We start from the raw sequence: 15,868 nt of genomic DNA, 5'->3' as shown, positions 1-15,868 counted from the left end.
GTTTCTGCTTTTGTATTTAATTATTTAATTTTGCCTTTCACTACTACTTTTTCTGGCCTGTTAGGTAGTTTTTCCTAAGGGAGGAAATACATTTTGACATACAATTGACACAGGACAATATTTTGTGACAATGATTGTTCCAGATTCTTCTCTCTCAATTTCAGATTTTCTTTTCTTGTCATTTTAGTAGGTAGGCGATGTTGCCAGAGTTTGCCTGCAAAGTAGAATCTTTGTGAAAGAAAAATAAAGATTTGATGGACAGGACTTATTGGTAGGAAGTTTGTGTGCTTAACATCACCAGATAGAGAACTGTGGCTAGGAGCTCCTATTATAGGGTAATCACATGAAATTGTATCTGAGAACACTCTTATCTGTTCAGCATAGTATTTCAGAAGAGAGGACTGCCTTTGTACATTCAAATAAGCAGATTGAACGGCTCTGTCTGGTCCACGGTCAAAGGAGCAAAACTGATACAAAGTGAAGGTCAAGCAAAGCTTTATTTCGCACCAAGCATCAAGAATCAAACTGACCGGCCAGGGACATCTCTTGCAAAGAGGCGACGACCCTCTGCCTTACAGACGAGCTTTTAAGGGCAAAGGCCATGTGGTTGGACCTGGCCACGCCCAGGTGGCCAATGAGATTGTAACACAGAGAAAGCTGCACAGTCCTGCTAGGTCACACATAACTGACCAATTGAATTACAATTTACCCTATAGTAGATATTTGAACCAGCCTATCACCTTGGTCAGAATGAGCGCCCAAAAGGCACCCAAAGGGCGGGGCGCATACTCCTTGGTAACTAGGAAACAGTATGCGCCCCCACTGATTGAATACCTCCACCTGGCCTGACACACCCTTGTATCTGGGCTTTGTTACCTGGGACTGGGTTCCGGGACTTGTTTTTAAGTAAGTTCCCTGAAGGGGGAGGGGCAGGGCCAGGATGGAGCTGCTCTGGCTAAATAGGCCCTTACTGCTCCAGTTCTAATGGGTCGTTTGTAATGATTGTATCCATTTATCTCTTTGCATTTAAATGTTTTTTTCTTCGTGTTAAGACACACTATGCAAAGAGAGAAGCAGAGAGGCGAAAGAGGAAATCCAGGTAAAAGAAAGAAGGCTTGATTTAAGGGTTTGAAAACATCATGAAAATCAAGGTCTCCAAATTGGACTCTGGGCTTTGCGCTTGGTAGCAACAGTGTAACCAATCCCTCTGCAGCTGAAAACTTGAAAATGAGAAGTGTTTTTGAGCTTTAAGGGGAAGATTTAATGCCAATACTAGGACATACAGGGGATGGGCTAGAGAGAACCACCATCTTTGTGACTAGTGGGCTTTGAGATGCCGGGGTTTCCTAGTAAAGATGGACTCCTCTCTGATGACTTTTCTCTCCTCTCCGGATTTGCAAAGTGTAAGAAAATGTGCCCTGTGTTATAAGTGGTTCTGACATAATCAAACCAGTCAAAGCCCAAGCCCATGTGATGGCTATCTATGTGATATGATTTGAGGGACAGCAAAAGACCCACGGGACTGAGAATATTCACCAAAATTTGCACCCTTAAAATCCTTCTCCTTTTGTTCTTTAGGATGTTTGTTTGTGGGTTTTTTTTTTTTTTTTTTAGAAAGAGAGAGTGTACTACAGCAGGGGGTGGGGGCTGGGAGCAGGGAGGGACACAAGAGAGAGAGAATCCTTTAGTAAGGCCAATGCGGGGCTCCATCCCAGGACCCTGGGGTCATGACCTGCCAAAGGCAGATGCTTAATGTCTGAGCCATCCAGGTGCCCCAAGAGAGAGAATCTTAAGTAGGCTCCATGCTCAGCACAGAGCCTGGTATGGGGCTTAGTCTCAAGATCCTGGTATCATGATCTGAGCCAAAATCAAGAGTTGGTCACTTAACTGACTGAGCCCCCCAGGTACCCCTAGTATGTATTTTTAATTAAGCAATTATTTCATAAGTTCTTTATTGCTTTAAAAGATTCAAACCATGTAGGTAATTAGTTAATGAAATAACTTACAAATAAGTAATTAATTTGACCATATAAGATGTTGCTAAGCATTATACCATGACAGAGAATTGGCTGGTAGACTTTGAATAAAGGAGAGTGTGCTGTGTGGAATTAAGAGTGTGAGATACTGAGAGGAGACAGACTCACATGAATACCCCATTAAGGCTCTTGGGAAAGCCAGAAAGGAACTGAAGAAACCAATAGCTGGCTGATAGTCCATAAAGGGAAGCCACGATCCCAAGGTTTTAACAGAGGAGTCCGAGACCATGTAAGAAGACAGAGCCATAGGATACATATACTGGATCCCTGAATGACCACATGGAAAGTTCAGGCACCCCAGGAGGGGCTCTATGAAGCGATGAGTATATATTTGGTAAAAGGAAAATAGCTGATTGGTTTTTTTTTTTTAATATATTTTATTTATTTGACAGAGAGAAATCACAACTAGGCAGAGAGGCAGGCAGAGAGAGAGGAGGAAGCAGGCTCCCTGTGGAGCAGAGAACCCGATGCAGGGCACGATCCCAGGACCCTGAGATCATGACCTGAGCCGAAGACAGAGGCTTTAACCCACTGAGCCACCCAGGCGCCCCGCTGATTGTTTTTGTAACATCAAATTATTACATACATTTTTTTCTTTGAATGATCTTCCTGCTATGGTATATATTCATCAGTTTATTCAAATGGGGCAGTTCAGGAATGCCTTGCTGGCTCAGTTGGAAAAACATGCGACTCTTGATTTCAGGGTTGCGAGTTTGAGCCCCACGTTGGGTGTAGAGATTACTTAAATATATAAAAAAATATTTTTTTTTATTTGCAAGGTTCATAAAGGTTGCCATCTTCTCAGTGAAAGCCAATCTTCCACCCATTCTGTTCTTACTTATTAACAGGAACCTCTCCAATTCTTTCCTCCCCTCCCCCACCTTCCTAGTGAGAAACAACTTGCTTCCGTTGAGTGCCCTTTAAGAGACCCTGAAACCTCAACCCCAGGGTAAAGGTAGGAAGGGGTGAGGCACGTATCACTTTCTATAAAGCCACAGGCTTAAAAACAAAACAAAGAAACCAAAACCTCCCTAAGAGAAACATTAAGAAAATGTTTGGCTTTATTATTAATTTAAGGGACTAGTAAAAGCTAATATTTATTGAGTACTTAATATGTACCTTGCACTGTTCTACAGACTTCTTGTGAGTTAGAACATTTAAACCTATCTCCATTTTATAGATGGAGAAACGGAAGTAGAGAGATATAAAAGTAAATTGCCTCAAATCACACAGAAAGTGATAGAGCCAAGACACAGACTGCAGTGATCTGACATCAAAGCTTGGCCACCATTCTACAGCACGACCATGCCAAAGACTGTTATTAGAACAAAATATGAGACACTGCTTTCCTGGAGGGTTTCTGCCTATGTATCAGGACATTGACAATTGACATTGACACTCTATGCCTTCTGGTCCTTATTCCTTTAACAGAACACACCATTCTGGGGGAGTGCCTGGGTGGCTCAGTTATTAAGCCTTTGGCTCAGGTCATGATCCCAAGGTCCCGAGATGGAGCCCCACATCAGGCTCCCTGATCAGCAGGAAGCCTGCTTCTCCTTCTCCCACCCACTCCCCCTGTTTGTGTTTCCTCTCTCACTGTGTCTCTCTCTGTCAAATAAATAAATAAAATATTTTTTAAAAAAACAAAACATGATTCACACCATTCAAAGTGATTTTAGGGCATTTGTCTGAGGGTAACAAATCACTCCCAGTTCCAGTTCTCAGAGTGGCCAAATGGGACAGCTAATATTTTGTGTCAACTTGGCTAAGTCAGGATACCCTGATATTTCGTCAAACTCTTGTCAGGATGTAGCTGTGAAAGTATTTTTTATATCAGATGAACATTTAAATCAGTAAACTTTGAGTAAAGCAGATTACTCTCCATAATCTAGATGGGCCTCTTCCAATCAGTTGAAGGTCCTAAGAAAAAAAAGATGGAGGTCCCCTGAGGAAGAGGGAATCTATTGGTTCTATTTTTTCTGGAGAGCACACTAAATACTACTAATTTTGTTTTTCTCTTAAAATCTTTCCCTTGTACTGAAGCCATATTGTGCTATAAGCAAAGCTGTTGTTAAATCACTATTTACCAATGAAGGATCTGAGGTGTTTATGTCTTTTCTTTCTCCACACAGTCCCAAGTGACTTCCCAGTCACAACCAAACTGACCTTCATGTACAGGAGCACGAAAGGGCAGAGGAATGGATGCCAACAGATTTATTAGCACCTTCCCTACATCACTTCTGTCCACTTACCTGAGAGGCAGATGTTGAAGATGGCAAGGGCCAAAGTAAAACCCAGTTCTCACCCAAATAAACTGTCTCTGAAAAGGAAGTCCAAAATAAAAATGGTGTGAGATGTCATTGTCCCAGTATTAGGAGGAACTGTAGAAAGAGCAGGCAGCAGTTACACAGACGCTTAAGATTATGCCTACGTAAATTTCAGGCAATATTCTAATTATAACCCATGCTAATTAAATGTTATCACTTAACAGTCATGATTAACAAAAGTTTTCTGGCTGTTGTCAAATCTTAAGTGAAAAGCTTTTAGCTTCCTTCATTTCTTATCGATGAACGCAATTTGGAAGACTTTTTCAAAGCAGTGTCTTTAATTGGCAAGGACTCCCTCATGCATGAAAGAACAATGTGTTTCCTCAGGCCACTAATGAAATGTGCTTTATCCAGGATTGCAGAAACATCTGGGATGAATATAATAAGAAAAGAGAAGAACATTATGGGGGAAGAAACTCAGAAGGTTCATTTTTTAAATTTAATTAAAAATTTTTTTTTAAGAAAGGGAGCATTCATGTGCAGGGCGGTAGGGGCAGAGGGAGAGGAAGAGAGAGAATCTTAAGAGGACTCCACATGGAGCCTGACATCTGGTCAATGTCATGACCCTGAGACCATGACCTGAGCCACCCAGATGCCCCTGAAGATTCATTTTTTTTTTTTAAAATTTTATTTATTTATTTGACAGAGATCACAAGTAGGCAGAGAGGCAGGCAGAGAGAGTGAGAGGGAAGCAGGCTCCCTGCCGAGCAGAGAGCCCAATGCGGGACTCGATCCCAGGACCCTGAGATCATGACCTGAGCTGAAGGCAGCGGCTTAAACCACTGAGCCACCCAGGCGCCCCTGAAGATTCATTTTTTAAAAAATGTTGTAAATTTAAAAAACGAGGAAAAGGCAGTAAAATACAAAGCTCAGTGGGTGGGTTTCAAAGTAGCTCAGACAAGCTGAGAAAATCAGTTCTGGAAGCAAGAGGTATGGAGGGTAGAACGAGATGCACTGACATACACCTGATGGGGGCCACTGCATATTGGGCATTGTGTTTCTCCTCGTTCTGAAAGATTAATATTCTCAGATACTTTGCAGATTTTTAAAAGTAGTTCTCTTGAAATTTACCATCTGAAAAAGTGATGTCCCTAAAGATGCTGTAAGGAACTGATTACTTCTATTAAATGAACGAAGGCGAGGGGCACCCAGGTGGCTCAGTTGTTAATTAAGCATCTGTCTTCAGCTCAGACCCTGATCCCAGGGTGTTGAGATCGAGCCCCACATTGGGCTCCCTGCTCGGCAGGAAGCCTGCTTCTCTCTCTCCCACTCCTGCTTCTGTTCTCTCTCTTGCTGTGTGTCTCTCTGTCAAATAAATAAATAAAATCTTTTAAAAAATGAATGTAGGTGAACAAAACTATTAATTCAGGGAATCCCCTCTGCTATGGAGGGGTTTGTGGCCCCCCAGAATTCATATGTTGAATCCTCATCCCCCCTGTGATGGTGCTTTGAGGTGGGGCCTTTGGGAGGTGATTGGGATTACTGCCCTTATTATAAAAGGTGCTTGAATATTATAAAAGGTGCTTCAAAAAGCTTCTTGCCCCTCCTGCCACATGAGGTTACAGTGAGAAGATGGCTGTCACCAGATACTGAATCTGCTGGTGCTGTGGTCTTGGGGTTCCCAGCCTCCTGTGCTGTGAGATATAAATGCTTATGGCTTATAAGCCACCCAACTTATGGTATTTCTGTTGTAGCAGCCCAAACAGACTAATTCTCCCAAACCTGATCCATCTGCCAAGTCCCCTTGAAGTCATTTTGTAAAGTACCTGAATTCTTCTTTTCACTGCTTTATGTATGTAGATTTTGATTGAAGTGGTACCCAAAGTTTTGCTCTAGCACATGCTTTTATTTATTTATTTATTTATTTAACATTTTTTAAAAGAGATACCAATGTGCAATTTTTTTTAAAAGATTTTATTTATTTATTTGACATAGAGATCACAAGTAGACAGAGAGGCAGGCAGAGAGAGAGGGAAGCAGGCTCGCCGCCGAGCAGAGAGCCCAATGCGGGACCCGATCCCAGGACCCCGAGATCATGACCCGAGCCGAAGGCAGTGGCTTAACCCACTGAGCCACCCAGGCGCCCCCAATGTGCAATTTTTTAAAAAAAATTATTTATTTGTCAGAGAGAGAGAGAGAGAGCACAAGCAGACAGAATGGCAGGCAGAGACAGAGAGAGAAGCAGGCTCCCTGCCGAGCAAGGAGCCCAATGTGGGACTCGATCCCAGGACGCTGGGATCATGACCTGAGCCAAAGGCAGCCGCTTAACCAACTGAGCCACCCAGGCGTCCCTTATTTAACATTTTTAAAAGATAATATTTTTATTTTTTTTATTTATTTATTTTGACGGGGCGGGGCGGGGAGGAACACAAGCAGGGGATCGGCAGAGGAGAGGCAGGCTTCTCACCAAGCAGGGACTCTGACTCAGGGCTCGATCCCAGGACCTCAGGATCACAACCTGAGCAGAAGGCAAACACTCAACCAACTGAGACACCCAGGTGCCCCTATTTATTTATTTTTAAGACTTTATTTATTTATTCATGAAAGACAGACAGAGGCAGAGGGAGCCCAATGTGGGGCTCGATCCCAGGACCCCGGGATCCTGACCTGAGCCTAAGGCAGATGATTCATTGACTGAGCCACCCAGGTGCCCCATATTCTTTTAGTCTCAGGATTTACTTCTTCTCTGTATAATAATAAATCTAACATTTATTTGGTGTTTATTATGTACTAACCATTGTAAAGTGGTTTGATTTCACATATTCTCTCATTTCATCTTTAAACAATCCACAGCAGAGGTAGTATTGTTATCCTCATTTTACCAATTAAGAAACAGAGGAAGAAAGAGGTTTAGACAGTTACCCAAGGTCCTACAGCTACCCATTCATAACGGAAAACAATTCATATTCTTTTGTCAAGGTTAATTCATGGCAACAATAACTCCTTTTATTCCTAATTGTCAATTATCAGTCATTCTTTTGTACAACCTGCTTTACAGCCCCAGCTTTCCTCTTCCATTACAACCCATTCTGTTCCATCCTCCCTTCCCTCAAATTAAAAAAGCACAAAGTCTGATTAAAAAAAAAAATCTAGATAGTTGAATGGGTTTGATTTTATGATTTGTTTCTTAGTGGAAAGATCTGAGTCATTTCCATCATTTTCATTTCACTTTAAGACCTAGTTTGTGGTGTTTCATATGCCTGTTAGGAATGAAGGGAAGTCCCTCAAGCTGGGTGTTTTGACTATCAAAGCATTTTCGTAATGATCCTTAGGTTATGGTTTAGACCAGAAATCACCACTGTGATGAATAAGAAGCAACAGTGTGACCCTCTGTCCTGGCTAAAAGACATAAACCTTGCTCTTGAGCTTTTCTTTGGCGAAGTTTCCAGGTAGTGTTTCTAGAACTAAAGCCTCTTCCATTTGGTGCTGCAGCAATATGGTGCCTGATTCACTGACGGGAGCCTCTGAGCTGACTGGGTGAGCCCAGAGTCCAGGGGACATATCTTCTAAAACTAGACGAGGCATAAGAAAAGCCTGGGTACCAAGTACCTGGCACCACTTAGAAACTGATTTTCATTATAAATTTAGCCTAAATTACCAAGAATTCCTCTTACTGCAGGAAACAGTGACTATTGTCCACTTAAAAAAAGTCTTATCAGGGAGCGCCTGGGTGGCTCAGTCAGTTAAGCGTCTGCCTTCGGCTCAGCTCATGATCCCAGGGTCCTGGGATTTAGCCCCGCATCAGGCTCCCTGCTCACTCGGAGGCCTGCTTCTCCCTCTCCCTGCAACTCTCCCTGCTTGTACTCTCTCTCTGTCAAATAATAAATAAAATCTTTAAAAAATCTGATAGGCCACCAAAGCTAGTGGAAAAAAAGGGGTGTCTCTCCTGAGGCTGCTGCTGGCGATGTCATTATCTTTTTTTTTTTTTTAAGATTTTATTTATTTATTTGACGGAGAGAGAGATCACAAGCAGGCAGAGAGGCAGGCAGAGAGAGAGGAGGAAGCAGGCTCCCTGTGGAGCAGAGAGCCTGATGCGGGGCTCGATCCCAGGACCCTGAGATCATGACCTGAGCCGAAGGCAGCGGCTTAATCCACTGAACCACCCAGGCGCCCCGCGATGTCATTATCTAAAGGAAAGTCTATATTTGGCAGTGCTTCTTAAACTTCGATGTGAATGTGAATCTCCTGCGGATGTTTTCCAAGAACAGATTCTGATTCAAGGGTGGGGTCTGAGATTTTGCATTTCTAACAGCTCCCAGGTAAGGCTTATGCTATTGGTCCGTGAACCCCTATGGAAAAATGTATGGAGAAAGATTACCTTTCTTTGGGTTTTTTTTGATTTTTTTTTTTTTTTTTTTTTTTTTTTTTTTTTTTGAGAGAGAGAACCTGCACATGTACCAGAGAGCATGGAGGGGTAGGGGGAAAGGAGAGAGGAGGACATGGAGCAGGACACAAGGTTCCATATCATGTCCCTGAGATCAGGACCTGGGCTGAAATCAGGAGTCGGACGCTTAACAGACTGAGCCACCCAGGCGTCCCGGGAGATTACCTGTCAGTGTAGCTTGCCCACGGTTGGTTTATTTGTTTTTCCTTTTCTTGAAGGCTTGTGCTGAATAATAAAAGCTACCTCACTTTCTTTCCACCTTGTCACTTGTGTTTGGAGCAACACAATGAAAGGGCAAGCTGTAACTTGTGAACAGCAGACGCATTAATAAAAGCAAACTCCGGAGGGAGAACTCGCTACCGGCTTGTTGCCATGACGCCAGGTTAATGACACCGCGCTGGAAGAGTGATCCTCCCTGGAGCAGGTATCAAGTGACACCATCTTAATTACCCATGGAAAAGACTGCCCCTTTCCCAGCAGACAATTATTTCCTGATCGATACCCCGCTCTTGTTAAGTACAATTTCTGACCATTTGTAACCAAACATCTGATATACTTTGCCTGAGAAGGAGAACTACCTTCTCAGTTATCGCCACTCATCAGCAGCCCCAACCCACAGCACATGCCAAAGCTGCTCCGTGGAGCTAGTCTGAATTGTTTGAAACTCCTCATTATTTGTTATGCCTTGGTGACTTCTGACTATCGATGGAGAAACAAGAAGGGCATACAACTTCCCTTCTAGCAACTTCCTTTATGCTTGTGGGTACAGCCTCAGTTTGGGGGGAGAAAAGAGGGTCATCTCTAGCCCTCTCTGAGGTATCTCCTGACCTTGGCCCCCGGCCACTCGCCACTCCTCACCACCCTACTCACTTCCCTTTTGGTTGTGGCCCGCAGGACTCATAGACTGCTGTCCCATCTGACACCTCATGAGATGTGGGTTTGGAGGCCAGTGCAGCTCTCACTTTCCCTCTTGGTTCTCTGTTTTACTTCCCTCCCTAACATCATCACACTGCATTGAAATTTTCATTAATGTGTGTCCTGGGTTGAATAGTGTTCCCTTAAATTAATTTCTACCAGGAACCTCAGAACGGAATCTTGCCTGGAATAGTCTTTGTAGATGTAATTGATTAAGACAAGGACATAGTCAGTTAGGATGAGCCCTAAATCCAATTACTGGTGTCCTTATAAGAGGATAGGGCACACACTTACTTGGAGGAGAAGGCCATGTGACAGTGAAGACAGACTGGAGGCAAGCCAAGGAATTCCAAAGAGTGCCAGCAACCATCAGAAGTGAGCAATAAACAAGGAAGGATTCTCCCCTGAGCCTTTAGAGGGAGCATGGCCAATAACTTGGTTTCAGAGTTCTAGCCTCCAGAACCATGAGAGATACTTATATGTGCCACATTAGTATGACTTGGGTATCTTGGCACAGTTGTGCTCTAACAGGTGTAGGGACTTATTACTGCTATTTGTTTTTTTGTTTTTTTACCACTTCATAAGGGACTTTCATTTATCTTTATTTCCTAGAATGTGCAAGGACTCAACTCTGTGAACCAGGAGAACATGGGTGTCTTCACTTAAGACATAGGCAAACACTAGGGGCACCTGGGTGGCTCAGTCGGTTCAGCGTCTGCCTTTGGCTCAGATCATGATCCTGGGGTCCTGGGATTGAGCCTCACATTGGGCTCCCTGCTCAGCAAGGTGCCTGCTTCTCCCTCTCCCTCTGCTGCTTTCCTCTGCTCATGCCCTCTCTCTCAAATAAATAAATCTATTTTTTAAAGACATAGGAAAACATGAGATTAAAATTTGTGATTAAGATTGACAGTGAGTTAATGCCAAGTTAGAATTTGCATTCAAAACTCTCAAGTTTCTAGAAAGACTACTGGCTAACCACCTATCATTGAAGGCTTGTATTTAGAACTCAGCATTGTAAAATGCTAATGAAGTTCAAACTTGTGTAGCGTGAACACGAAAGAATTATAATAGAGGTAATAAAACATTTCATTTAAAAGACATTTCCCGTAGTATTCTATACTAATATGTTTGGTTTCAAATAATTTTGGTTTTAATAATTAAAGCCTACAGTAAAACCTGAAAATGAATATTGACAATATAGACCTGAAAGGATTTCATGAAATAAATTTTAAATAAAATCATACTGGGTATTTGTCAGAAAACCAACACGAAATTGCTCTGGCTTTTATAGCTCTGTATCCTTATGAGCTGGGAAGAGAACATATTCTATTCTGTGGAAATGTCACTTTATTTTTTGCCTCAGAAAATAAACCTTCATTCCTTTTTGACGGCACCCAGAATAATCTCTGATCATATAATTTACTTCTCAGTTCACCGGAGGATATTTGTAGCGAAGTGAACTTCAGAGATGGATGTTTAGGATAATGTTATGACGTTAGAGGCAAAGTAGATAAGAAGCATTTGGAAGGAATTTGTGACAATGTGATAATCTTTTATAAATGATTCTGTCCTTGCCTGTTTTTATATAGGAGTGTCATTAGATGCATTCAACTTTTTCTTTTCTTTTTTTAAAAAAAATTTATTTATTTATTTGACAGACAGAGATCACAAGTAGGCAGAGAGGCAGGCAGAGAGAGAGGGGGAAGCAGGCTCCCTGCTGAGCAGAGCGCCAGATGCGGGGCTGGATCCCAGGACCCCAAGATCATGACCTGAGCTGAAGGCAGAGGCTTAACCCACTGAGCCACCCAGGAACCCCAACTATCTCTTTCAATAGACTTTCTTGTTTAAACCCAAGAGTGAGATCTGTTTTTTAGTTGCCCTCACGTCCCTCAGAATTTTGTATATGACTTTGCCTCATATTTGTTGAGTTCCACAGATTGAATTACTCAGCTCTGTTGTGAGACCCCATGTTTATGTTCTTTAGATGTAGATCCCCCCAAATCTGAAGTAATAACGATAAACACAAACTCAATCCAGACTCTGAAGACTATTCTCAAATAGATTAAAATGGGGGTGTTATTAACTATAAATTTAACTTCTGTAAAGTCTTCCCTCAGAGGGAACACCATCCACAGCATTCTAGTACCACTTCCTCCCTGGAGCTTTCTTCCCTGTACCCTTGGTTAAAGTAGAAGGACAACAATTTTGGACATGGTGAGTGGGTCATGCATCACAGATCTGGATGGACTTTATTCTAGAAATGAGTGATAAATGTAAGCAAAATTTTACCTGAAGATCTCTGGAAAGAAAAAACAATAGCCTCCATATATTGAGAACTTGTAAGTATCATGTGCTATACTAAATTCTTTTTTTCCCCTTAAATTTATTAAAATTAAATGAATATATTTGTTGGCATTTTTCATCTAAAAATTTTTGTCTTTCTATACTAAATTGTTTATTTAAAAAACTCCACTATTACTGCCTCCTACTGACAGATAAGGACCAATGGAAGAACCAAGACCAAGAACTAGTGAGTAACTTTCCCAAGCCAGTGAGTTGCAAGGCTGAGATTTGAACTCAGGCTGTCTGGCTCCAGCCTTGTTATTCTCTATGGTAAACTGCCTCTCCAAAATGATTGTTAAAGTTTCTTTTTTCTTGTACAATGAATTAAGACCTTTTCCACACCCATTTAGAACTAATTTGTCCTGCATCCCATTCCTAGTTCACTGGATGAGCTTATTCATAAAGCCTATCATTAAAAACCCACATCCTAAAATGAGCATGGGAAGCCAACAGTTTAAGGGATTCCAATAACAATTAGCGGTCCTCAAATAGCTCATTTTGTTTAGCAAGGACTGTGGAAAGCCAAAGAAGTCGTACTAAATCACCATGATATTAGTGGGCCACGATATCATCTGACGGTTTCTCTCTCCTGGTCTGAGTTTCCTTGTCTATAAAACAGGGAATTTGGGCTACATGGTGGCTAACCTTCCTTCCATGCCTGTATACCACCTACCTTGGCTTATCACTGTTTCCCAAGGAAGTGGAGTGGGCCCGTGACTCCCCAGGGCTCTGTGATATTCATCTACAATTCGGGGCTGCTCTTGGAGCAAGTGTGAAAAACAAGTGGCCAATAAAGTAAAACACATACATGTAATGACAAAACAAGACATAACTGATGGAAAGTAATGCAAAGAAGTTTCATGAATCCCGTATAAATGGATAAATTATAAAGGCACTTGTTGGTCCTATGGCAGAAACCATATAGCTTAAAAGCAACAGAAATTTATTTCTCATTGTTGCAGAGGCTAGAAAGTTTACGTTCAAGCACTGGCTGATTCTGTATCTGGTGAGGTTCTCTTCCTGGTTCATAGATGACCTTCTTTCCATTATGACCTCACATGGTGGAAGGGGTGGGCTAGCTTCTTGGGATCTCTTTCCTAAGGGCACTGAGGCCAAACATGAGGGCTCTTTCCTCATGACCTTATGCCCCCACCTCCTACTACTACCACCTTGGGCATTAGGATTTCAACACATGAACGTAGGGGGACACAAACATTTGGTCAATAGCAGTGTAAACAAAACTGACAAAGATCCTTGTCCTCATGGAGTGCATATTATTTTATTTTATTTTTATTTTTTAAAAAGATTTTATTTATTTATTAGAGAGAAAATGAGAGAGAGTAGCACAAGCAGGAGGAGTGGCAGGTAGGCAGGCAGAGAGAGGGGAAGATGCAGGCTCCTCGCCAAGCAGGCAGCCTGATGCGGGACTCGATCCCAGGACCCCGGGATCATGACCTGAGCCGAAGGCAGAGGCTTAACTGACTGAAGCACCCTGGCGCGCCTCACATTCATTTTAGATGGAGCCGCCGTTTGTTCTTTGGGTCCTCTTAGTGGGTAAAATACAGCAAGTCGCATACAGTGAGGCGGCAAAGGTATTACACCACAAATGGCCTGGCTTCCCTGACCATTGATGGCGCAGGTGGTGTCTGCAGTGGGATGAGCATGAGGTGAGGCCCCGAGGCATCTCATGCGCCAGCGTCTGCCTTGGTACTGCTGTGGGTTCTGCTTGGGAACTTTCTTCTGCCTGGGACAAAATGGCGACGAGCGTGGATTTTAAAAAGATGGCCTGAGGGCTGTCTGGGTGGTTCAGTCACTTAAGTTTCTAGCTCTTGATCTCAGTTTAGGTCTTGATCTCCGGGTCTTGATCTAGGGGTTGTGAGTTCGGGTCTGCATTGAGCTCCACGCTGGACTTGGAGCCTACTTTAAAAAAAAAAAAAAAAAATGGCTGAAGTTATTTTAAGTCCAGGTTAAAAAACAAAAGCAAAATACCAGCTCACCTTAGCAGGTGGAGGTTGAGATTCCTCTTCGTGGTCTTCCTGAAGTAATCTTACATGCACAGCCTCTCTGCTTGCATTCTTGCCCTGTCCTGTCCTTCTCATCACATCCCTTTTCTTTCTGCTGTTAGAGCTAAATGGAGCAGAATGTGCAGAGAATAAACAGGCCTCCAGCCTTCCCAGCTGCAGAGTGGTGCTTAGCATGGTGGTGGACAGGAAACACTCTGTGGCGGTTGCTGTTCACAAACACTGGCGGCGTTTAACCGTTGTGGATCCTTCTCCTGCTACAGAGATGCTCCGGTTTGTCACAGACGACAGTCTTGTCCCTGGAACCTGCGGTCTCTCTGCTCCCATACTCTGGACCAGTGAGCTGCGGCCTGACTTGTGAAACACAGCTGAACTCGGAAGAAAGCAGCCGGAGACACTGATGACTTCACAGTATGTATGATAAATAGGAAGCATGAAGTTATTCTTTAAGTTATGGTTGTCCTTCATTTTCCTGAAGGTACTGACTTCAGGCCATCTCCTGCAGCCACCGCCCGTGGGAGTTGGACCCTTGCAGGCTTCATCACGCTCTCCCCCGGGGTTCCTAGCCAGACTCTGGAAAGGAGCTTCTCAGAGTGCTTTCAAAGCGTGGGGCTTACACAGTCCTAAGACATGCACATTATGCACCAAGCGCTTCTTCTACTTGCCTGCCCCGCACCCCAGGGCAGGGGATGAGGGGCTTTGGAATGGCGGGCTGAGCATGACAAAGTTCTCTTGCTTTTAGAACTAAGGACTGATGCAGCCTGTCCATCAGGACATGACTACAGGGTATGACTCAGGAGGAGAGTGTAGCGTTGCCCTCCCATGCTTCTCTCCTTGGAGCTGTCTGCCATCGCGCAGGGCAGTAAGCAGCACAGGGTTCCCAAATTCTACCTTCACCTCTCCTTAAGCTCATCATCTCAGGTCTCATTCCCTAGCAACCCCTTCCGTGTGTTAACAGCGGGGAGAGGGTCTTAGGTGGATCACCTGTGAATTTATTATGGGAGTGGTTGTAGCAAAGCAGCCAAAGGCTCTGTATTTCCTTATTCGGATGACTGGTGAATTAGGATTCCAAGATGTAGACCACAGCGCAGCTGTGGGTCGGAAACGACAAGCATGTCCCCGAAGAGACTGTTCCTTATTAGGTAGTCTGAAAGAGTCTTGTTTGAGCTGTAAGGCCAGGCTGGATGTTTGCTCGGAGAAAAAGAAACATCTGATATGTTCAGGGAGTGATAAGGCGAGTTTGTTTTGCTAACATCGTGCATCTGGTACTAGGAATCCGTTGCTCTGTGGTCCCTAGGGGTAGATTCTGAGGCTCCTCTATCAACTATTTTAATCTGGCAAGTCTGAGGTAGGCCCCTGAGGTACATTTTTCTGCAAGCTTCCCACCTCCTCCTTCCCCCCTCCAGATGATTGTTATCTTTACGCAAGTGGAGAAAATGTAGATTGAAACCAGTGATTCTCAAACTTGGCCCGCCTCAGAACGACCTGAAGGGCCGATTACAACTTCCCTTCCCTAGGGCTCCCGATTTTGTCGGTCTGGGCGAGGCCCCAGCGTTCGCATTTCTAACAGGTTCCCCGGGGATGCTGCCGCTACTGGGCTACTGGGCCCGGGACCATGCGCTGTGAGAGGCACTAACTCCCACACTCTGCGAATCCTTGGCCTCCGCATCCCTTTGCCCTGGAGGCCTGAGCCTGGCGGGGAGGGGATAGGGATGAGGTAGAGGGGGTTCTGGGTGCCTGACCGCGGAGTTCGGGAGTCGCACTGCAGTGCGAGAATGCACGCGGCAGCCACTTGGGGCTTTCGTGGCCCTTTACTGCCGCTGCCTCCCATAAGGAGTCCTG

At 43.7% G+C, this 15,868-nt stretch overlaps 1 protein-coding gene across 2 annotated transcripts in view; it reads left to right on the top strand.

Annotated features, from left to right (window-relative positions):
- LOC123938601 (corticotropin releasing hormone binding protein) overlaps nt 1-11,830 on the top strand; it is a 29,872-nt gene extending 18,042 nt beyond the window's left edge. The window contains exons 9-10 of one of the 2 annotated variants that reach the window (XR_006817747.1): nt 8,516-8,622; nt 8,966-9,094. The gene's annotated coding sequence lies outside the window, so the exon portion shown is untranslated. Of the gene's footprint in view, nt 1-8,515; nt 8,623-8,965; nt 9,095-11,768 lie in introns of those variants that run through there. The other variant, XR_006817746.1, reaches the window with a different exon arrangement.
- Nucleotides 11,831-15,868: the final 4,038 nt, after the last annotated feature.

Source organism: Meles meles, chromosome 3 (genome assembly GCF_922984935.1).
Source record: "Meles meles chromosome 3, mMelMel3.1 paternal haplotype, whole genome shotgun sequence".
Classification (NCBI taxonomy): Eukaryota; Metazoa; Chordata; class Mammalia; order Carnivora; family Mustelidae; genus Meles; species Meles meles.
This window is presented reverse-complemented; position numbering and strand designations above follow the sequence as displayed.